We start from the raw sequence: 23,741 nt of genomic DNA on the forward strand, positions 1-23,741 counted from the left end.
CCCAAAATACATCCCAAGATTTCCTTCTTTCCTTCCTTCCTTCTGCTTCCACCTTTCTAATGATTTCCTCTTTTTTTTTTGTAAAGCTTATAGATTGGCACTTTTTCAACACTCCAGATTACCTATTAAGACAGGGTTATTTGCTTTCACCTTTTCTCTTTTTTCTGTTGCAAAAAGTTTTTAAATTTTGGTTTTGTTTTTTTTTTAAAAGAGGGGAAAAACTCAAAAAGGAGGAGGGAAAGATGGTCAACATCCCAGAATATAATATGTAAGTTACGGAGCCATGTTTGTTAAATAGTTTTACACATTAGTCTATTGATCTTTGGAGAAACAGAGTGGAAAGGTGTATCTTTATGCATATTCTTTAGTATAGAGAGGAAGTGAAGTAAAAGAAAAAAAATCCAACTATGACACCTTCTCTAATAAGAGTGATAGATTATCCTTCAGGATCCACATTTCTTTTATATTCCTTCTCCTTATTTTATTCATTAACTAATTTCTAATGACAGTCAACTATCAACTTATCTTAAAGTTAATTTCTTAACTTATAGATTATACATGTGTCAATGTTGGCTTTTGTGGAGAGGTGGCGTCCAAGTTAGCGGAAATGGTCAATATTAAACTGGTGCCTGCTGGAAAGGGACTTTGGTTTTCTCATTGCTCAGAGAGAGGCCAAGATTTTTGTATGCTTCTGCAAAGGTGTTTAGAGTGACTTGTAAGTCTTCTGAATGAGCACAGCTTATGTTATCATCAGCATATTGGAGTTCTGTAACAGGCAGTGTTTTGACCGTGGTTGTGGCTTTCAGTGTGCTGAGGCTGTTAGGAGTTGTGGGAGTTGAAGTCCAAAATACCTGGAGGGCCAAAGTTTGCCCATGCGTGGTTTAGAGGCAGCTATTTACTTTGCTTGTTGTATGTTAACACACATGACTACAGTGAGGCAACACCACTCTTTGGCAGAGAAGGCCAAAGATTTTACGAAACTACAACTCCGCCCCTTTCTACACTCCCATATAATCCAGTTCAAAGCAGATAATCTGGATTTTAGGCCCCTTTCTCACAGCTATATAAAATCCTCATTGAACTGGATTATATGGCAGTGTGGACTCAGAGAATCCGTTCACAGCAGATATTGTGGATTATCTGCCTTGGGTTAAATGGCTGTATGTAAGAGCCCTTATATGGCAATATAGAAGGAACCTTTGGTCAGACCACACCTGGAATACTGTGTCCAATTCTGGGCACCGCACTTTAAGGGAGATATTGACAAGCTGGAATGTGTCCAGAGGAGGGCGACTAAAATGATCAAGGGTCTGGAGAACAAGCCCTATGAGTAGCGGCTTAAAGAGCTTGGAATGTTTAGCCTAAAGAAGAGAAGACTGAGAGGAGACAAGATAGCTATGTATAAATATGTGAGAGGAAGTCATAGGGAGGAGGGAGTGAACTTGTTTTCTGCTGCCCTGGAGAGGAGGATGTGGAACAATGGCTTCAAAATACAGGAAAGGAGATTCCACCTGGACATTAGGAAGAACTTCCTAACGGTGAGAGCTGTTCAGCCGTGGAACTCTCTGCCCCAAAAGTGTGGTGGAGGCTCCTTCTTTGGAGGCTTTTAAGCAGGTGCTGGATGGCCATCTGTCGGGGGTCCTTTAAATGTGATTTTCCTGCTTTTTGGCAGGGGGTTGGACTGGATGGCCCATGAGGTCTCTTTGAACTCTATGATTCTATTATTCCACCTGAACATTAGGAAGAACTTCCTGAGTGTGAGGGCTGTTCAACAGTGGAACTCTCTGCCCCGAAGTGTGGTAGATGCTCCTTCTTTGGAGGCTTTTAAACAGAGGCTGGATGGCCATCTATCGGGGGTGCTTTGAATGTGATTTTCCTGCTTCTTGGCAAGGGGTTGGACTGGATGACCCATGACTTCCAACTCTATAATTTTATGAACCTCCCAGGATTCCATAGCCTTGAGCTCTGTCACTTAAAGCAGTGTCAAACTGCATTCCTTCTGCAGTGTAGATGCACTCAGGTTTTTCTAGACACAGAAATGAAACTACATAGGGGAGGGGAAAAAAAGTTTTGACAGCTGGTAAAAACATTAAAAGCCCAGCTAGGAGAGGAAATACAATTGAGAACATTTTCCTCATGGGGAAAACTTAGCATAGGCCAGCTTCCAAGATTTCAAACAAAGGCTTTCTGTCATTCAGGAGGCTTGGTTCCTCCCACTGACCAAAATGCAAATCTATAAAAATAAAAATGTAATATTCATTTGTGGGATTAACATAACTCAAAAACCACTGGGCAAATTGACACCAAATTTGGACACAATACACCTATCAGGCCAAAGAGTGACCGTCACTCAGAAAAACACTGAAAAACACAGCAGAAGGGACTTAAAGAGCAAAAAAACAACAACAAACAAACAAAAATACATTACAACACATGCACAAAACTACATATATACACAAACACACATATATACACACATACACAAATATACACATATATGCATATATACACACAAAACATATATACACAGAAAGGTGGAAGGAAGTAAGGAAGGAGGGAGGGAAAGAAGGAGAGAAGGAAAGAAAGAAAGCAAGGTAAAGAAGGAAGGAGAAAAGGAAATAAAAAGTGAAAGAAGGAAGGAAAGAGAGAGGAAGGGAAAGAGAGATGGAAGGAAGGAAAGAGGGAAAGAAAGAAGGAAGGAAAGAGAGAAGGAGAGAAAAAGAGAAAGGTAAAGAAGGAAGGAAGGAGAGAAGGAAATAAAGTGAAAGAAGGAAGGAAAGAAGGAACGAAAGAGGGAAGGAAGGAAGGAGAGAAAGTGGGTGAGAAAGAAGGAGGGAAGGAGAGAAAGAGAGAAAGATAAAGAAGGAAGAAAGGAGAGAAGGAAATAAAAAGTGAAAGAAGGAAGGAAAGAGAGAGGGAAGGAAGAAGAGAAGGAACGAAAGAGAGAAGGAAGGTAGGAAGGAAAGAAGGAGGGAGAAAAAGAGGGAAAGAAGGAGGGAAGGAAATAAAGTGAAAGAAGGAAGGAAAGAAGGAACGAAAGAGGGAAGGAAGGAAGGAGAGAAAGTGGGTGAGAAAGAAGGAGGGAAGGAGAGAAAGAGAGAAAGGTAAAGAAGGAAGGAAGGAGAGAAGGAAATAAAAAGTGAAAGAAGGAAGGAAAGAGAGAGGGAAGGAAGAAGAGAAGGAACGAAAGAGAGAAGGAAGGTAGGAAGGAAAGAAGGAGGGAGAAAAAGAGGGAAAGAAGGAGGGAAGGAAATAAAACGTGAAAGAAGGAAGGAAAGAGAGAGGGAAGGAAGGAGATAAGGAACAAAAGAAAGAGGGAAGGAAGGAAGGAGGGAAGGAGGGAGAGAAAGAGGGAAGGAGAGAAGGAAAGAAAGGTAAGGAAGGAAGGAGAGAAAGAAATAAAAAGTGAAAGAAGGAAGGAAAGAGAGGGAAGGAAGGAGAGAAGGAAGGAAAGAGAGAAAGAAGGTTGGAACCAAAGAGCAAAGGAAGGGAGGAAAGAAACAGGTAGAGAAGGAAGGAAGAAGAAGGGAAAGAAGGAAAAGAAAAAGGAGTGAAGAGGGAAGGAAGTTAGGAGAGAAAGAAAGAAGGAGAGAAAGAGGGAGGGAAGGTTGGCCACAGCAACGCGTGGCGGGTACAGCTAGTTGAGAGAAAAAACCCCAACATTGCTGCAATCACTGCAGAGGAGCAATGTTGTCTTTTCTTGTCAAGAGGAAGGAAAGAAAATCCCGCCAATTTGATTCCTCCTCTTCTAGTTGCCCCGCCCGCACCAGGTATTAAAGAATGCTGTGACGTCACTAAGGAAGGCAGGTGCTGCAGTTCCCTCGAGGCTTTGAAAAAAAAGAACCAAGGAAGGTGCCTCTTGGCTGGTCCCGGCCGGTCCTGAGCATGCGCAGTGGGCACCGAACAGGGCGAAAGAGTAAAAAAAAATCACTTCGACAGACGCGGGCGCGAGCGCACGGTTGGTTGGTTGGTTGGTCGCGCGCGCGCGCCCTCTCTCTCTCTCCATAGAGTGGAATTGTCCTGCAGCAGCTGCTGGAGAAGAAGCGCATTAGAAAGAAAGGTTAAAGAAACGCTGGCGAGGAGGAGAAGAAGCCGGTCTATAGAAAGAGACGTCCTTGCAGGTATGTATATGTCTATATATATATATTATCTATCTATTATTGAAAAGGAAAGTTAAGAAAAGCCAGGAAAGGAATGTTCCTGTTGCCCTTTTGTCCTCTTCTCTTTTGAGGGCTGGTTTTCTTCTGCACTGCGACGGGGCTGAACTTTGGCATTGGGAAGCCAAGGGAAAGAAATAGAAGAAAACAAAGGGGTTCAGAGGGGTTAAATGGGACTCAACCCCCCCCCCCTTTTTTTTTAACCCGCCCCCCCCCCCCCCCCTTTTTCTGGAACCAATTCAACTTTAGTGCTAAGACTTTCTGAGGCGACTCTTTTTTGGCAAGTTGTGATTGAAAGGAGGGGGGTTTCTTTCCTCCCCCCCTTCCTCATTACATTTGGACCAATAGGAGAAAAGGAAACGGCGGAGGGGGGCTGCCATTGGTGGGCTCCTTTCGGCCTCAGCGTTCCATCCGCGTCCTTCCGTGGCTTCTCTCTCGCCAGGCTGTGGAATTTTAGCGCGCTTCGACACCGCTTGAACCTTCCCCGGCTCAAAGCTGTTGGGATCTTGACCGTCTCGGCCTCTCCGAAGGCTCCAGAGCTTGTCAAACGACCAACTCCCAGGATTCCATACTCAGCATTGAGGCAGGGCAGTTCATAAAGTGATATCAAACCGCATTCATTCCCCTGACTCGAGCCAGCCTCAAACTGCGGCAACCAGGCAACAAACTCCCACCAAAGCAAGCCCTTAATGCAAGCATGGGCAAACTTGGGCCCTCCGGGTGTTTTGGACTTTAACTCCCACAATTCCATGAAATGGTGCATTAAATGGTCAGTGTAGATGGGGGCTCTGTTATTATACTCTGTAATAATAATAGTCTTAACTTAGTCAATTCCGGAAGGATTGCTATCTATCTTATCTATCTGTCATCTATTTATGTATCAACCTATCTATACATCTGTCTATTTATTGATAATCTATCTATGGTATCTATCTACGGTATCTATCTATCATATAATCATCTATCTATCTATCTATCTATGGTATCATCATATATTCATCCATCTACCAATCTACTAATCTGTCTATTTATCATCGATCTATGGTATCTATCATATATTAATCTAGCAGTCTACCTACAGTATCTATCATATATTCATCTATCTATGCAGTATATCAGTCAATCAATCAATCAATCTGTCTATCATACGAGGGGTATTTTTTAAGTAAGGTCCATTGGAACATAAGTACACAACAAAAGTTTATTCCAAAAAAGTAAATTTATTTTCAGAAAGTACATACTTCACTCTATTTTTCAACATAGTTGCCAAGTTTGTTCAAACACTTATCATACCTCTGAACCAATTTTAAAATACCCTCTTCATAAAAACTTGCCGCCACGAAAAGCCACCAAATCGTCTGTAATCAAAGAAGGGCGACCAGAGCAGTCCTCATCATGGACGTTGTCACGGCCATCTTTGAATTGTCGTACCCACTTATGCACTTTGCTTTCACTCATAACAGTATCACCGTACACTTCACAAATCTGTCGATGAATTTCTGCAGCAAGCAGGTTCCTTGCTGACAAAAACCATATCACTGAGCGAACCTCACATGCGGCGGGTGAGTTGATAGTCTTAAACATTTTTAAAGCACAGAACAGAACCGTACAGGTTTGCTACAGAGCGGAAACTGAGCACAGTTGTTCCCGAGGCATGCCGGTACACGACGCACGCACTCATTGTGGTATGCACGCGAACTACTAGTGTCTACAACAAAACGGACCTTACTTAAAAAATACCCCTCGTATATTCATCTATCTATCTACCAACAGTATCTATCATATATTCATTATCTACAGTATCTGTCTATCAGTCTATCAATCAATCGATTTGTCTATCATATATTCATCTATCTATCTATGGTATCTATCAATCTTATCTATCTATCATATATTGATCTATCAACCTATCATATATTCATCTATCTATCAATCTATCTATGGTATCTATCTATCAATCTATCTATAATATATTCATCTATCTACCAATCTATTCATCTGTCTATTTATTGATAAGCTATCTACAGTATCTATCATTTATTTATCTATCAATTTGTCTACAGTATCAATCATATCTATCTATCATATATCTATCATATATTCATCTGTCTACAGTACCTATCAGTCTATCAATCTCTCTATCATATATTCATCTATCAATCAATCCATCTATCATATATTCATCCATTTATCATCTATCATATATTCATATATCATATATATTTATCTATCAATTGATCTATGGTATCTCTATCATATTCATCTATCTGTCTATCTATCTATGGTATCTGACTATCTATCTATCTACAGTATCCATCATATATTCACCTATCTATTAATCTATATCTTATCTATGGTCTCTCTATCATTTCTATTATCTATCAATCTCTCTATATCTACCTACGGTATCTCTCTCTCATCTAGTCATCTATCTATCTGTCAATCAATCTGTGTCCTTAAGTTCCTGCAGTTCAACAATGTTTCCCAAACACATCTGCGGAGGAGGCAACAGTGTTGAACATTGACTTACCCTCTCCTTCCTTTCTCTCCTCCTTACTTGCTTCTAACTCTCAGGTCATAGTTGCTCCTCCCTCTCCTCCTCCGGCTTTAGTCAGTGCCAGGCACTTAAGGAAAAAGTTGGCAAGGATGTCACCACGAGGCCAAAGGATTCTTGCTCACTGATCCCTTTTTTGTGTCTGTGCTTCAAAAGCCTGTAGAAGGGAGGCAATCTTTGCATAGCCACAGCCTTGATTCATTTCGAGCCCTAATGGATTAATGTTCTCACCACTGATACATACTTTTTCTTATGGATGTAATATAGGTTGAATGTCCCATAGCTGAAATGCTTGGGATCAGAAGTATTCCTTATTCCAGATTTTGTAATACTGGAAACTCTCGCTTGGGAATTGGTAGATGTTGGATAAATGTAGATTGTGGTTGCTTGAGAGTTACTTTTAACAATAGGCCTAACTGATGCCCTATCTATACTGCCATATAAAATCCAGATTATCTGCTTTTAACTGGATTCTACAGCAATGTAGACTCATATAATCCAGTTCAAATCAGATAATCTGGATTATCTGCTTTGATAATCTGGATTATATGGCAGTGTAGATCCAGCTCAAGAGTTTTACTGTAGTTGAATATACATCACGATATCTCTTGGAAATGGAACACAAATCTAAACACAGAACTCATATTTTTATATATGCCTTGTATATAAACACAAATTTCATCTTTTCATACATGCCTTAAACATGAAGCCTGAAGATAATTGCAAACATAATACACAAGGGAGTATGGCAGTAGAGGTTGGGTGTCCCTCATCTAAAATGTTCTGGTAACCCATAGAAATGTTTTTCCCCAGATTTTGGTACACCTGTAGCGGGACCAAAGTCTTAATCACAAAACACATTATACACAAAGGTGATTTCATACACTATTTTCAAAGAAACAAAGTGTGTGTACACTGAGCCACCACAAAGCCAAAGTGGCCCTATCTCAGTCATACACATGGACAGTTTTGGATATTGGAGCATTACTTCGCATTTTGGAACTTCATATAATGGATACTCAGTGGATATGTGGAGTAGACTCTGGAAAATACCAGTGGTTAAAGTCTGAGTATGCTAGCCAGTAAGTAGATCACATTTCAGTCTGGTTTAGAGTTCCCTGAAGCCTGTGCTTCTTACACATCTACATAAATCTGATTTTTTTTTAAGAATCCACATCTGGTTCCTTAAGAATGTCTCTCCTGCCTTCCGTCCCAGACTAAATACTCCCACACCGTGGGGGAGTGAATGAGGAGGGCTCAAAGGTGTTTCATATGTGTTCATGTCCTTCAACTTCTACCTGAGAGAGGTTTCACGATGGGCTGCCTCAGCTTCCTGTCTGTAAAATAGACTGTTACTTTGTTTTGTAGGATGTTTATGAGAATGAATGCTGTAATGACTATGGAATAGACTGCTAATTAAAAGTGTCATGCAGAATAATAAAAACCTTCCCACTGATTTCTGTGATATGCACTATCCAACAGCATAGTTATAACAGTATAATGTTGATATATTTAAGAATAAACAAAGATGTAATGCTTTTTCTAAGACCATGAGCCATGCTTAACTTTCTTTATACCTGGCTCGACAGCAGTACAGGTGAAAAAGATCTTGGGGTCCTCGTGGACAACAAGTTAAACCATGTGATGTGGCAGCTGAAAATGCCAATGGGATTTTAGCCTGTAAATAGGAGCCTAGTGTCTAGATCCAGGGAAGTCATGCTACCCCTCTATTCTGCCTTGGTCAGATCACACCTGGAATACTGTGTCCAATTCTGGGCACCGCAGTTTAAGGGAGATGTTGACGAGCTGGAATGTGTCCAGAGGAGGGCGACTAAAATAATCAAGGAGAACAATAGGAGAACAAGCCCTATGAGGAGTGGCTTAAAGAGCTGGGCAAGTTTAGCCTGCAGAAGAGAAGGCTGAGAGGGGACATGATGGCCATGTATAAATATGTGAAGGGAAAGTCATAGGGAGGAGGGAGCAAGCTTGTTTTCTGCTGCCCTGGAGACTAGCATGTGGTAGAATGGCTTCAAGCTACATGAAAAGGAGATTCTACCTGAACATTAGGAAGAACTTCCTAACTGTGAGAGCTGTTTGTGTTCAGTAGTGGAACTCTCTGCCCCAGACTGTGATGGAGGCTTCTTCTTTGGAGGCTTTTAAACAGAGACTGGGTGGCTATCTGCCAGGGATACTTTGAATGCGATTTCCCTGCTTCTTGGCAGGGGGTTGGACTGGATGGCCCATGAGGTTTCTTCCAACTTCTTTTTCCTTTTTGTTGATATGGACCTCCAACTTAATGTCCTATAGCTATGCAAATTCCTGAGCCAAAAACAAATATTAGACCCTTTAGGCAGGCTGAATTCAGATATCTGCCTTCTCTTTCTACATCCTTCCTACTCCAGTCCTGGCATCAGTTTGCTCTTGTGTTGCTTCCTCTCAGCTAGCCTAATGGAGCCCCTGGTGGCACAGTGGGTTAAAGCACTGTGCCGGCAGGACTGAAGACCACCAGGTCGCAGGTTTGAATCCGGGGAGAGGCGGATGAGCTTCCTCTATCAGCTCCAGCTCCTCATGCGGGGACATGAGAGAAGCCTCCCACAAGGATGATAAAAACATCAGAATCATCCAGGTGTCCCCTGGGAAACGTCTTTGCAGATGGCCAATTCTCTCACATCAGGAGTCACCCCTAACATGACAAAAAAAAAAAACTAGCCTAATGCATAATGTCAGATTTTCTCATCAAAATGATAATGGTTGTAGCCAGTGTGGACTATAGGCCAAGGCACTCTCTCTCAACCTCAGGAAGTCAAAGGAAGTCAAAGGAAAACACATCCTTCTGAAAACACATCCTTTTGAAAACATCTTGCCAGGAAAAGCTTGTGATAGGTTCATCTCAGGGTTGTTTCAAGTCATAAATGACTTGAAGGCACACAACAATACAGAATGTTTCAAAAAGATGGGCCTGATTTGAAATTGCTGTATCTCTGCAACCATGAATGAAAGTCTTAAACCTTGAAGGGGGGGGGGGGCATGGAGTTTCAAATGATTGCTGCTAGATGCCTTTTCTGACACACAAACAGACCCCAGCCTCAATCATTTGCAAGGTGGTGACCCTGCAACGTAAGGCCTAATTAGATATTTTCCATTTGCAGCATTGTTTTTAAGATTGGTTTTTGACTCAAAACAATTAGTAAAATCTGACAACTTGACAACTCATTAAACCTCCGTGTAATTGTACCATGTTACTATTGTGAAATATACATCTTTGAAATTGGGTCCATCATTTTGAAACACTTTGTAGAGGTTTTTTTTAATAGGGACACTCTTCCTTTTGATGGGAGACTGTTTAAGCACATTGAAAAAATAATGGAAGGCATTTTTTAAAAGACAAAGAATAACAGGGATGAGAAAGTAATTCCCAAAGACAAGGGAATATGCATGATGGAAAAGTCCCGCAGCATATTGCTTGAAGCTCAGACTGCCATCCAAATGAGGAAAGGTGCTTCAGTCTCTGGATGAAGCTGCCTCTGAGGCAACTGGCCTGGATATGCATTCCTGCTTCTGGTTACAAGAGAAGAGAAGCAATCAAATGCTACTGTCTGCCAGGCAGGCTGAACAGTGTCAAGTAGCACTCCAGATCTCTTTCACATGCAACAGAGATGTTCTTTCTTCCTCTTCCAAACTCAGTCGCATTCATAGCCCAGATCCTCCTTGCTTTGCTAAGCTATGTGTGCTGCTATAACCATTACTGGTGGTAGTGAAAGTTTTGAGCATAGTTCCAGATGGTGGCTAGTACCTTTCTGGTGCAGGCTAAGAATATTAAATTATGCTGTGCTGATGTTGAAATGATTAATAGTAATGTCATGAAATAGTTTGTTAATTTCTAGAGTGGATTTATTAAAGAAACTAGCTTGCAGTTAATATACAGGGATGTTGTATATGCTTGTCATAGATGCAGGTGAAACATCAGGAGAGAATGCCTCTAGAACATGGTCATATAGCCTGAAAAAACCTACAACAACCTAGTGATTCTGGCCATGAAAGCCTTCGATAATACAGTTAATATACAGTTTGTAAATAAACTGCCTAGATTACTGTAAATTTAGTCAAATCTTCACCATCTAGATATTTGGACTGGAATTCTTTTTATCCATAGCAAGCATGTAGTCAGGCGGCCTAGAGACTTTGGAATTGCAATCCAAAAGATCTGGAGAATGTAATGTCCAACATTAGTTGTGTTGGGATCAACTTTTCCAATTTAAAACACTAGTACCTTGTAGTAAGATCTCTTAATTGAAAGACAAATGTTGTTCGAAGGGGAGGGCAGAGCTTGTTTTCTCCTTCTATTCCTTGTCTAATTTTCCACTCCTCATGGAAATCTATACTAATGTTTTGATGACTTGTGTAGCTAAGTCATGAGGTTCCCAGCCTGATTCTGTGTAGACAGGAAAACCTGGTTACTTAGTGCAAAGCAGTCTATATTATATAATCTTATAGGAAATGCAAAATTCCCGTGGGAAGCAGCTTCACTGACTAATGATCTATTTCTGGAAGTTTCTCTAAAGAGGTTTATATGCTGCATTTTTATTTTATAGCCATATTTAAAGATAATTTTGTACTATATTAAATTATACGTGTTTTAACATGATACCCAATTTATTTATTTATTTTTAATGTTATTTCTAGTTTTTCCTGTACAGTTAGCCCACAAAATCCATGGATTCTGCATCCATGGACTCAACCATTAATGACTTGAAGATACTAAAAATACTAAAAGAAAAAAAGAGTTCCAAAAGGCAAACCTCGATTTTACCATTTTATGTAAGGGACACAATTTTACTAGGTAAAGGTTTTCCCCTGACATTAAGTCCAGTCATGTCCGACTCTGGGGTGTGGTGTTCATCTCCATTTCTTAGCCAAAGAAGCAATGTCCATAGAAGCCTCCAAGGTCATGTGGCTGGCATGACTGCATGGAGTGCCGTTACCTTCCCGCCAAAGTGGTACCTATTGATTTACTCAAATTTGCATGATTTTGAACTGCGAAGACAGGAGCTCACCCATTCCCTGTATTCAAACCGCTGACCTTCCGGTCAGCAAGTTCTACAGTTTAACCACTGTGCCCCCATCTAATTGATATATCTGGCCACTTTGTTTGTTTGGTTGGTTGGTTGGGTTTTTTTTTTTGTAAAATCAGTTTTAGGGTTTTTTTTTTTTTTTGCAAAACGCATTTGCTATATATGTGGCATTATAAACCTTTTAAATCAGTGTCATCACAGCTACGCAGTTTCTCATTTAGTTAAAATATATATATAAAGGTCAAGGCTTTCCCTGACATTAAGTCTAGTAATGTCTGACTCTGGGGGTGGTGCTCATCTCCATTTCCAAGCTGAAGAGCCGGCGTTGTCCATAGACACCTCCAAGGTCATGTCGCCGGCATGACTGCATGGAGCGCCGTTACCTTCCCACCGGTGTGGTACCTATTGATCTACTCAAATTTGCATGTTTTCGAACTGCTAGGTTAGCAGAAGCTGAGGCTGACAGCGAAAGCTCACACCGCTTCCTGGATTCGAACCTGCGACCTTTCGGTCAACAGGCTCAGCAGCTCAGTGGTTTAATCCACTATACCACCGGGGGCTCCAGTTTTACTACTCCATTGTATATAATAGGACTTGTACATCCTGTGATCTTAGTATCCGCTTGTGATCCTGAATCAAATCCCAGCAGACACCAAGATCCCAGTGTGTTTTGTTTTATACTTGTGGTTCATCATTTCATGCCCCATGTTAGAAAGAAGGTGGTCTTTAAATTAAACAAATAAACCAGTTTAGAATTGGATCATCATCCTGTTTGATTTTTTTCTCTTTCTTTCTTTAATTAACATCCTGCTTTCCCCCCTATTATTGAGAGAGATTGCATTAAATTAATAAACACCAGATATCTACCTAATGTAGTTAAATAGTTCAGCGATAAAAGGGCAAAGAAAAGGCATTAATATTGAGTATTTTACTGGAGCTTAGGGATTTTGTGGTTGTAAATACGGGAGTTGCTTCTAAAAGAGCTACTTTGTGATGTGTGCACATGAATTAAATAGCTGCTCAGATGCTATACATCTGACCTTATTAATATTGTAAAAGATGCAAGGGTAGTCATCATGAGGAAGCAGTAATTGCATTCCTTGTTTGCGCATCATCTTTTCAGTAGCTACCGGTTCAGGTACTTCTAGATGTCATCTTAATATCCCAAACATCAAAGACTGGTGTTTTGTTGTGGCAAATCTTGACCAAACCAAATGTTCTGTAAGTCTTACATTAATGTGTGTGTATATCTCGAACTTTAAACAATTAGAAGTGCTTTATATTTAGAGGTAAAGGCATTTGTGTCTTCTCTAAAATTATGTATAATTACTGAACTAAAAATGCTAGGCAGGTACTGCACAAAGTTTGTTTTCTCTTTGAAGCCTACTCTGCTCTCCTTGCACACAGTCTTCTCTACCCTACAGGCGAAGAATTTAGCCTTAACCTGAGAGGGCCTCTGTCGAAGTATAACTGGATTAATCTTGTAGTTTAATCCTGCCTTAAAAAAAAAATCTGAGAATGTAATGTGGTGTGGTTTGCTGATACATTGGCCACTCATAAGAGTCATTGTGTGGATAAATTTTGCAGTATTTAATATGTGTTTCATCAGTATTTCAAGACACAACTATTCAGCTCTCAAATGCACACCATTGTGCCAAAATAGCTTAAAACATTTTTGAAAGCAGGCATTTGTTTTGTGGTACAGGTTGAATGACCCTTATCTGAAACGATTGGCTCCGGGAATGTTTTGGATTTCAGATTCCCCCCCCAGATTTTGTGACCTAATTTTGAACAACATTCATTTATGTTTTATATACCCCATTTTATGCACAAATTTTAAAATAATTTTGTGCATAAAACAAAGTTTGTTGTGTTGTGGAAGACTTTCACGGCTGGAATCACTGGGTTGCTGTAAGTTTTTTGAGCTGTATGGCCATGTTCCAGAAGCATTCTCTCCTGACGTTTTGCCTGCATCTATGGCAGGCATCCTCAAAGGTTGTGAGGTCCTCACAACCTCTGAGGATGCCTGCCATAGATGCAGGTGAACTGTCAGGAGAAAATGCTTCTGGAACATGGTCATACAGCTCAAAAAACTTATGGTGACCCAACAAAGTTTGTGTACGTTGAACAGTCAGAAAGAAAAGATGTCACAATTTATCCATATGGATAATTTTGGAGTATTTCAGATTTAGGAATTCTAGATGCTCAGCTTTTAATAGTAACACTGATCTGTGAATGAAATTTGTAAAAGTGTCTAGCAAAATTTTGCATTTTTATGTTTTTGAAGGGTTGTTTTTAAAGAAATCCTTTAAAAAGTTTAATGTGACAGGAAATTTAATGTACTTAGAGATTTAGAAGAAGTTGAACTGAAATTCAGTATATCAGATATGGAATTTCAATTTCAAAGTAATTATTTTAAATGCATAGTGTGTTTAAAAACCAGAATTTGCTATCTTGCCTATTGAATTATAGTGGTAGTCAAGTCAATCAGCTTTAGGAAAATGGCCAGTTGCTTTGGATGTTTATCCTATTTTTTTTCACCATTTCTATACAATGTGGCCGGCAAAGGACAGAAGGAACTACAAGGAGGCCACTTACTTTGAATCTGATATCATTGTTTTCAAGCCAAGAAGAAAACAATATATTTTAAAAACCAGTTATGCCCCAAGCAGTGAATGACCTACTAAGAGCCCTTCCACACAGCCATATAACCCAGAATATCAAGGCAGAAAATCCCAAAATATCTGCTTTGAACTGCGGGTCCTTCCACACAGCTGAATAAAATCCCTCATTTTCTGCTTTGAACTGGAATATATGGCAGTGTGGTCTCAGATAACCCAGTTCAAAGCAGATATTATGGGATTTTCTGCCTTGATATTCTGGGTTATATGGCTGTGTAGAAGGGCCCTGGGTTCTCAGAGTCCACATTGCCAAATATTCCAGTTCAAAGCAGATAATGTGGGATTTTATTCAGCTGTGTGGAAGGGGTCTAAGGATGGACAAGATAAACTCAATCATCTGGAATAAATTGGGTAACTTGCTATGGTAAATGAGCATATAAGGTGTCATTGGGTTAAACACTTTCCAGGTCAAGTTATTGGAAAAATCGGGTTACCTTATAACAGATGTTTAATAAAGTTTTATTGCATCTATATACGCGGTTTATTTTATTTGTTAGGTGCTTGGGGAACCCGTGTTCTGTTATTGTGTTAAACATTCACCCTCAATGTCACAGTTAAGAGTCACACTGAAAAGACTAGGATTTTCTGCTGGCTAAGCAGGATTCTTCTATATTTCTGTTGTTCTTTTTTTAAAATATTATATTAAATTGCAGATGTATTTTTATGAACTACTCACTTTGAGAAGTTGATTTTAAGCCTATGAGAGCTTAACATTTAGTTGATGATAAACATAGCTTCACTCCAAGGGTTTAGAAACCGTTTTTTTAAGGGAACAGATAAAGGAAGCAATTTCCTGTCTCAGTTATGAAGCACGTTGTACTCAACTAAAGCAGTAAATTGTAACTGTATTTGAGCACAGGGTGTGTGTTTCTTGTTTTCTGAGATTTAACGGAAAACATTTGGCTATATGCCCTTTAAAGAATGTGAATGAATTTATTGGGTATGCTCTTAAGCTGCACTTGTAGTACTTTTAAAAACTTTTTAAAAACTCCTCAAACCAGCAAGGAGGGAAGTTCTGAAACACAGCAGATAAGTTTGCTTAACACTGATCTACAGGGTGTTATAGTGCAATATTCCTCAATCCTGGACTTCAAATCCTAGAAGCCCCAAAAAGCATGAGTTGGACAAGACTGAGTTGGACAAGACTGGACTTAATGTCAGGGGAAAACCTTTACCTTTATCTTGAGGACCAAAACTTGAGAGCCACAAGCTGTGCACTTCTTCAGTTTTTGCAGAGTTTGTGCTGAATGCTTGTTGAGAGTGTTGAAACTTAAGCTAGTAGTTCCATTCTGAAGTAAAAGTATAGTATTTTATATGATCAAAACACTTAGTTGTTTCCTTATTCAGGGAATGTATAGATCCATACAATGATCTTTGATTTGCATCCGTTTCTGAAGATAATATGATCTCACAAACAAATTACTATTGAAGCCATATCTTATGGCATTTTGCTTTGATTTACAAAGTTTTTCTGTGATGGAGTGGACATAACGCTTCTTATATATCAGTGGTTTTCATCCTGAGGGTCTCCAGATGTTTTGGCCTTCAACTCTCAGAAATCCTAACAGCTGGTAAACTGACTGGGATTTGTGGAAGTTGTAGGTCAAAAAACCTGGGGACGCACAGGTTGAAAATCACTGTTATATATGATACAATAATACTATAACCTGTCACACAAGAAATAGTCAAAGTGAAGCTAGCAGTAATTGCACTCCATGCAGTCATGCCAGCCACATGACCTTTGAGGTATCTAAGGACCACACTGGCTCTTCGGCTTAGAAATGGGGCTTAGCACCACCTCCCAAGAGTCGGACACATCTAGACTTAATGTCAGGGGAAACATTTACCTTTACTAGCAGCTAAAACTATATTACTTGAGTAAGTCTTCTATCAGGTAAATTGTGTTTGGGTAGAGAATACTAGATTGTATTGTAATTTAAGGCCTTCTCCCTACACCATTGTAATGCTATGATGTCACTTCAGTTGATTTGGCTGCATCCCTTGACATCCTCAGGAGTGTAGTGTCGTTTTTTATTGCAATTTTCAATAACTTTCTCATTCTTTCCTTTGGATGCATGAACTTTATTTCCTAGAAAGAGTACTCTGGGTTTTATCTCTCTCTCTCCCCCCCCCCCCTTTAGATATGAAATTGATTAGCCATGTATAACACAATTTAGAACCTTTTTCAGAACAAGTTTGGTAATTCATCTTAAAAAGAAAAATCATTACCCAAAGTAATGGAATATGCCTTTGAAAATGGAACTGTATATAATGTTAATGTGGGAGAAATGGCTGTACTCTGTTTACCAATTAAAATGTATGTTCCATCGCATTAAACTGTTCTAATTCTTGCATTGCAAATATTTGAAACACAATTTGATTAATGATTCTAAAATGTGCTTTATTGCTCATATATATGGGTGTCAGCATTCAGAGAGCCAAGCATCCCACATAGCTTTTCAACTATCTTTCATGGATTGCCCAGCTTAGCTGATTGTCCGTCTTTTATTCTTGTAAAGTTTTCTCTCACAGACTTGTCATACAACTCTTAAAGGTATCTTTCAAATTGGAAAGTATGAAGATAAAACAGATAATCTGTTCCACCTTTCCATACAACAACCCAGATTGCACCTAATATTAAGAATTCCAGCCTATTGGCAAATGAGCAAGAATGCTGCTTGGTCATTCTTGCTTGCCTCTAAGCGTCTAACTCTACCTTCACAATCCCTGGCCTGTGATTAAAATGTCTATTGCTGGCTAAGTTGGCTTCCTGGAGTAGTGTGCATCACCCAGGGCAATGACAGATGGATTCTGTGGGTTATAAATTTCAGAAGCAAACAACAAAAACCAAAGTGTGCTAACATGTCCATCTCCTTTCAGTAGGTATGAGAACTGTATAAGGAAATTGGCAAAAGTGGAAAATTAACCCCCTCCCCCGACAGTCCATTCCTCCCTTCCTACCTTTTCCCAGCATCAGACTGCTAAGCTAATGCAAAAAATCACCAATGTCATTCATACAGATTGATTATTTACATTGCTATTAACATTTGGCTAACAAGGATTCCAAAATCCATCTCATTGGTGGTAGAAGGCCAATGCACTAAACAATAACTTGTTTGTGTCTAACAAGCTAGAATCATAAATCGGGGTTTGTATTTGGCTTATTATTATGATTTTTGCAAGGAACGACAAACCATAGATCTAGTTTGGATTTATATATAAACCAGTGGTTCCCAACCTTTGGTCCTCCAGTTATTTTGGACTTCAACTCCCAGAAATCTCAGCCAGTTTACCAGCTGTTAGGAATTGTGGAAGCTAAAGTCCAAAACATCTGGAGGACCAGTGGTTGGTAACCACTGATCAAAACAGACCTTCCTGGTTTGTAGCTATACAGAATTTTGACTTGTTGTTACAGTATAATGGACTCATTGTGTGATCCAGTAGATAGAAGAACCGGTCTCCCTGTTTCATTTTTCCCTTTTCTAGTTCTACAAATCCAGCATGAAATGTGGTATTTAAGTAAGAACAAGAACTATCCTGTTTCAGACCAAAGGCCTAAGTAGTACAGCATTATTATTATTTTGCACAATGGGTAACCAGATGCATATGGGCAGCAATAGGTATTGCATCCTCCACTGTTCATAGTATTCCCTTTTGACCTTTGTGGCTTCCCAATGCAATTTTCTGCATCCTTGTGGATTGTTTTTAATCCATCCCCTCTAGAACAATTGGGACCATTTTCACTTTAATATCAGAGGAATGATTCATATCCAAATATTTGCTTCCGATCAGCTGTCAACTTTGTTTGAGGTTCAGTTTTAAAACGGCTTTACCACCTTTTCTGTTGTAAGTGCCAACAGTCTGTTCCAATTTGGAGTCAAGCAAATGATAAACTACAACTCCCAGGCTACTGAGGCATCGCCACCAACTATTAAACCCCTTGGGCTGGATCCTACACATAGCCTCAAAATGTCTTTTATACACATAGCCACAAAATGTTTATGAGTGCTAAAGAATCTGAAGTTTTTCTCAATGCACTACTTTTTTCATGTATTCAGACTCTTCAACTTCTCTTATATTAGCTTGCCATATAACACATAAAATTTCAGAGAAATCTACAGTGGAAGTCCTAACTTCCAAAATTTTACCAATCTATAATTGATTTCCCCCCATGATTTTCCAAACCTTCCAGTGGGAAGGAGCACCATGATCAATGACTCAATAGTCACTGCTATTAGATCGTTTAGAATGATGACGGAAGCAATTCACCATATGGTTTATTCTCATTTAGTTTTGATTTGAATTCCAAGGGCTGAGAGCCAAATCACATGTCAGTGGAGACGCATATATGAAGTAGCTGCAGGCAATGCCACTCACGTTTTATATATTTAGATAAGTGTGTAATACGTGCATATGCTTCCTGTTATATATGTAGCAAACCTGGGAGACATGGCAGCTCTTTACAGCATATGTAAAATGTATGGTGCCATGACTGTAACGGTTTTATTGCTGCAGAGATAAGAGCTGATAATTAAAGCAAACAACTACAAAGTGGGTATTAGCAATTCTGAATTCTCTGTGCTCAGCAACAACGACAAGAGCAGCAACCTAAGCACCACTTTGGTGAAGAACACAAACCATGTCTCCCAATTTCTTTTCTCACCAAAAGATTGCTTTCAACAATTCATGCAGTCTTTATACTTTCATCAAACAAGGTGTCTTGCATTATCATCAGATACCTTGTACTGTACTATCATTTTACCTCATTCAGATAGATAGTAAACAGGGTTTTTCATGTTAAATTTTACTCATGGGGAATATGCTATTTTCTAGGTTTATAATATAAATAAAGATGAGAAGAAAGGACTAGAAAATAACTTCAGTATATAGCTTTAGTATATTCCTCTCATCAAGTGTTAGTGGGTTTTTATTACAAAAAGACTTATACAAGTCAAGTATATGGAGGGGAAACCTACTTAGTGCTTGGGTGTGTTCTTTGCTTTCTGAGAAACTAATTAAGAGCAACCTTCATTTCCTCTGGCCTAAGGGAACAGAAGCCACAAAGTTTTGTACAAAAACAACAACACAAAAAGATCCTGTCAACATTCTGCAGAGATGAGAAAGTGTCTATTACTGAATAAATAAAGGCCAAATTTTTATACACACCGGATCTGTATAACTTATAGCAGTGGTTCCCAACCTTTGGTTCTCCAGATGTTTTGGAGAACCAAAGGTTCCCACAATTCCTAACAACTCTTAACTGGCAAAGATTTCTAGGAGTTGAAGTCCAAAACACCTGAAGGATAAAAGGTTGGAAATTACTGACTTGTAGCATTCAAGTCAGAGTGGATCTGAGCAATTTTATCTGCAGAGTACTGGGCAGGTTGCTTACAATGGGTTGTCCAGTAGTCTGGATTTCTCTTTCTTGGTCCTGTGTGTAAAATAACTCTGATCACTCAAAGTGGATACAATATGGGGGGGGGGGGGGAGAGAGAGAGAGAGAAAATTGCCTTCAGAGTAGGCCCTCAGATAAGTTTGAGTCAGTGTTCAATCAGACCCTCTATGACTTTTCTACCAAAGTGTCCAGTTTCCTTCACCTTTGTTTGATCTCCACTATCTTGTTGGAAATCACTGTGAGAGGGAACACTCGAGAGTGATTGTGTCCACTACCCTAGCAGTTCCAGTGTTTCATAGGTTAGCCAGAACACTGGAACTCAATTGGTTCACTTGTGAAAGCAGTAAGGAACTCCTCAAGAATCCACAAATCTCATGAAATGAACAATTTTAATGAATCCCCCATCCCTGCTGAATTCCCAAGCCCCAGCAAATCTAAACCTTACTGAGTGATGCTCTACCCATAACAATAGAACTATAGACGGTTCCCCTACTTTCAGAAGTCATTCACCTCACCCTGAGCATGAATTTCAAATAAACCTACAAATGTCATAGGATGGAACCATAGCAGTTAAAGTGGAATCACAACAACTTAATCATGCAGGCTCCCAAGTTTGAAAAAGCACCCTCAAACTAGTGTAGTCACTGTTGACAGTACAGTTCTTCAATTGGAGTTGCAGCTCACATTCATCTGCATCTCACTGATCCAGAAAACCAGCCCTTAGGATGCTTTGTATATGTAAATGTGGAGGAAAAAGACCAATGACTGCTTTTCCAATTAAGAGTAGAGAGATTTGAGGTACTTCAAAAAGAAGACACTTTCAAATGTATACCTTTTATAAAAGTTGTTTAAATAAACAGTATCTAATTTACGGTCTTTTGCTACTATTGTTTACTACTAATAATAAAATAATTTGGAACAAAAGCCTGAAATAGGATGAAAGACAACTATTATTTTTAAAAAATACTTTTGAGTGCACATTAGACACTCAGAGGCAGATGGAAAAAAAGCAATGTTACCATGATCCCGTCTACTATTTGCAAAGAGGAATCAGTTGTCCAGCCCTTCTTAAGTCATCAGTCATTTGGAGAAGTCACGGTTGTCTCTTTTTCTGATGCATTCAATCCTTGTTCTGTTCTGCTTCCTAAGAGAGATGTGGAATATCTTCTGAATTATAATACTAATTTGAATAATAATAATTGTATTTCTTATCTGCCACTCCTCGTGGCCTGAGATAGGTTACAGAATAATTAAAAAATATATAAGCATTAAAAATACCACAAATATACATATTAAATTGTATTTCTATAAAATACATCTTAAACACATGTTTAAAATTCATGTTTAAAAACTCTCTTGCAAGAAGAGAGGTCTTTAGATGGTTTAAAAAATTTTGACAGCTCATTTAGCTGTCAGAGCTCTTCCGGCAGGTCATTCCACAGTCTTGGGGCAGCTGATGAAAAGTTCCTCTGGGTGATGATCACCAGTCGGGTTCTGGCTGGTTGGAGTAACCCCCCCCCCCCCCGAGGACCTAAGTGTTTGGAGCAGATTGTACGGGAGAAGGTGATACTTTAGGTAACTTGGACCCAAACCATATAGGACTGTAAAGGTCAAAACCAACGCCTTATACTTTGCCCAGAAACTATTAGCAGCTAATGGAGTGACTTTAGAATTGGTATAATATGCTCACTCCTAGATATTCCTGTAACCAGTCTGGCTGCTGTATTTAAACCAGTTGGAGTTCCCAAACTTGGTACAAAGGTAGCCCAATGTAAAGTGCACTGCAGAAGTCCAACCTTGAGGTTACTAGTGCGTGCACTTCCATCGTCAGGTCCTCCAAATCTAGGAAGGGGCGCAGCTGGTGTATCAGCCAAAGCTGATAGTAAGCACTCCTGACTATCGCATCTACCTGGGCTGACATTTGTAGAGATGGATCCAGGAGCACTCCCAAGCTGCAAACACAATCTTTCAGAGGGAGTGTTACCCCATCCAGAACTGGATGGCACATCTCCCTTCCCAGATTAGGACCCTTAATGGCAAGCACCTCTGTTTTGTCTGGATTCAGTTTCAATTTGTTTTTCCTAATGCAGCCCATTACCTCCTCCAGGCATTTATTCAGAAGAGTCACACTATCCTTAGTTGAAACTGTTTTTGAAAGTATGGAGAAATATATTTGGGTGTTATCAGCATAGTGATAACACCTGCTCCAGGCCTACAGATGATCTCTAATAGTGGCTTTATATTAAAGAGCATTGGGGATAGAATGGCACCTTGTGGGATGCCACATAACAGCTCCTTTTTTGAGGAGCAGCTATCCCCACTCACCCCCATCTGGAACCTAGAGTCCTCCTCTAACCATGCATCCCAGGTTCAATGCAAAAATAAAAAAAATAGAGATGAAACATTATAAAGAAGGCAGACTCCCTCCAGTTCACATACACTTGTTTCTTGTCTTGGTTCTTGCAAAATTAATAACAATAGTGTAATATTTTATGTTAAAGTTCAAAAAGAAATTAAGAAGACAACTAATAACCAGGCATTGCAAATTATATCATCCATTTCCATTGACATATCATCATTCCTGGAACTGTAAAGCCTGGTTGTTGAATTTACATCATTTTTCATGCATGTTGCCTTCAGCTGGCAGATGACCCTTTGGCTGTTTCTTTTCTTGCCCAAGGAGAATAGTAAGGTCATTTTTTGCTTGTAGGAAAGGAATTCAAATTCTTGATGGTTAGACTATTCACTTTCATATTTACCTTCTCTATCACTATTAAAAAGTACTTGGTTTTCAATTAATTCCTCCAGATATTTTTATTACCAACCAATGAAAACAATATTTGATGAAATAATAAAAAAAATCTGGAGAAATATATTGAAAACCAATGTTGATTACTCCCACTTTTAAATGAGTGTGAATTCTTTAGGTCTAAATTGTCTGCTGCCAATTGTAAGTTTATGTTGAGAAAGTATTGTAACTGTTTTGTATCTATGCTATTTGTCAACAGTAGAAAACATACTTTTGGAAAGCTGGGCTAAATCCATTTGTTATTTCCAATTTGAGTAAATCAGTGGGAATTTAAGAAGTCAATAGTTAAGAAAGATTTGAGGAATTTTCTCTAGTTGATATTAGCGATTGGATTTAGGCTATTAAAAATACTCTCGTTTGGTTTTTTTTAAAAAGAAAATTAAAATAATTTTCAGCTATCTGTGAATTATATTATTTTACTGGGTAATTTAGCTACTATCTGAATAATTTAGGGGGAGCTCATGAAATTAGCCAGAGAATAAATAGTTCTGTGCTACAAAGTTGAATTAGACTGGATGGAAAAAGCTCACAGAAGTGTCTCTGAAAGAACAATCTACAATGCAATCTGTTGTGTGTTCTAGATTTATTAGTGGGCTTTCCTTTCAACCCTAGTGTTGATTCTCAGTGTTGGGGAAATAAGTAAAGTAAAAGCCGCAAAGGGTTGCACTGCGGTCACATCAAGCTAACTTCTTAGTGTAGTATATCGATGAGAGAGAAATTCTGTAGAGGTCACTCAATAACACCAGTGTAGGTTATATTTAGTACTGGTATATAGCAGACTCTGGTTAGAGTAAAGCTACTATTAATATTGTTCAGTTATTTCTGTGCAACGTGCAGGAATAACAGCTTCTGAAGTCAGGCAACTTGAAATATTGTTGATTTTCCAGCACTCCAGAACACTGATTTAAGAGCTGCCTGAATTTTCCATTTGCTACCATGATGACTAAGAATAGATGTGAAGCAACCCCAATAAAATTACCTGTTTTAATAGGTTTTCTTCCACCTAACAAAATTAACTTTCACAGTTGCTTTAGGAACATTCGATTCAGACAGGTTGTTTTTACGACGTATAA

The 23,741-nt window shown here is 39.2% G+C and overlaps 1 protein-coding gene across 1 annotated transcript in view; it reads left to right on the forward strand.

Moving 5' to 3' along the window:
- The first annotated feature begins 3,975 nt into the window (after positions 1-3,975).
- The window catches only part of MTUS1 (microtubule associated scaffold protein 1), a 132,953-nt gene continuing 113,187 nt past the window's right edge, over positions 3,976-23,741 (forward strand). The window contains exon 1 of the mRNA XM_060778570.2: positions 3,976-4,121. The gene's annotated coding sequence lies outside the window, so the exon portion shown is untranslated. The remainder of the gene's footprint in view (positions 4,122-23,741) is intronic.

Source organism: Anolis sagrei, chromosome 5, assembly GCF_037176765.1.
Source record: "Anolis sagrei isolate rAnoSag1 chromosome 5, rAnoSag1.mat, whole genome shotgun sequence".
NCBI lineage: Eukaryota > Metazoa > Chordata > Lepidosauria > Squamata > Dactyloidae > Anolis > Anolis sagrei.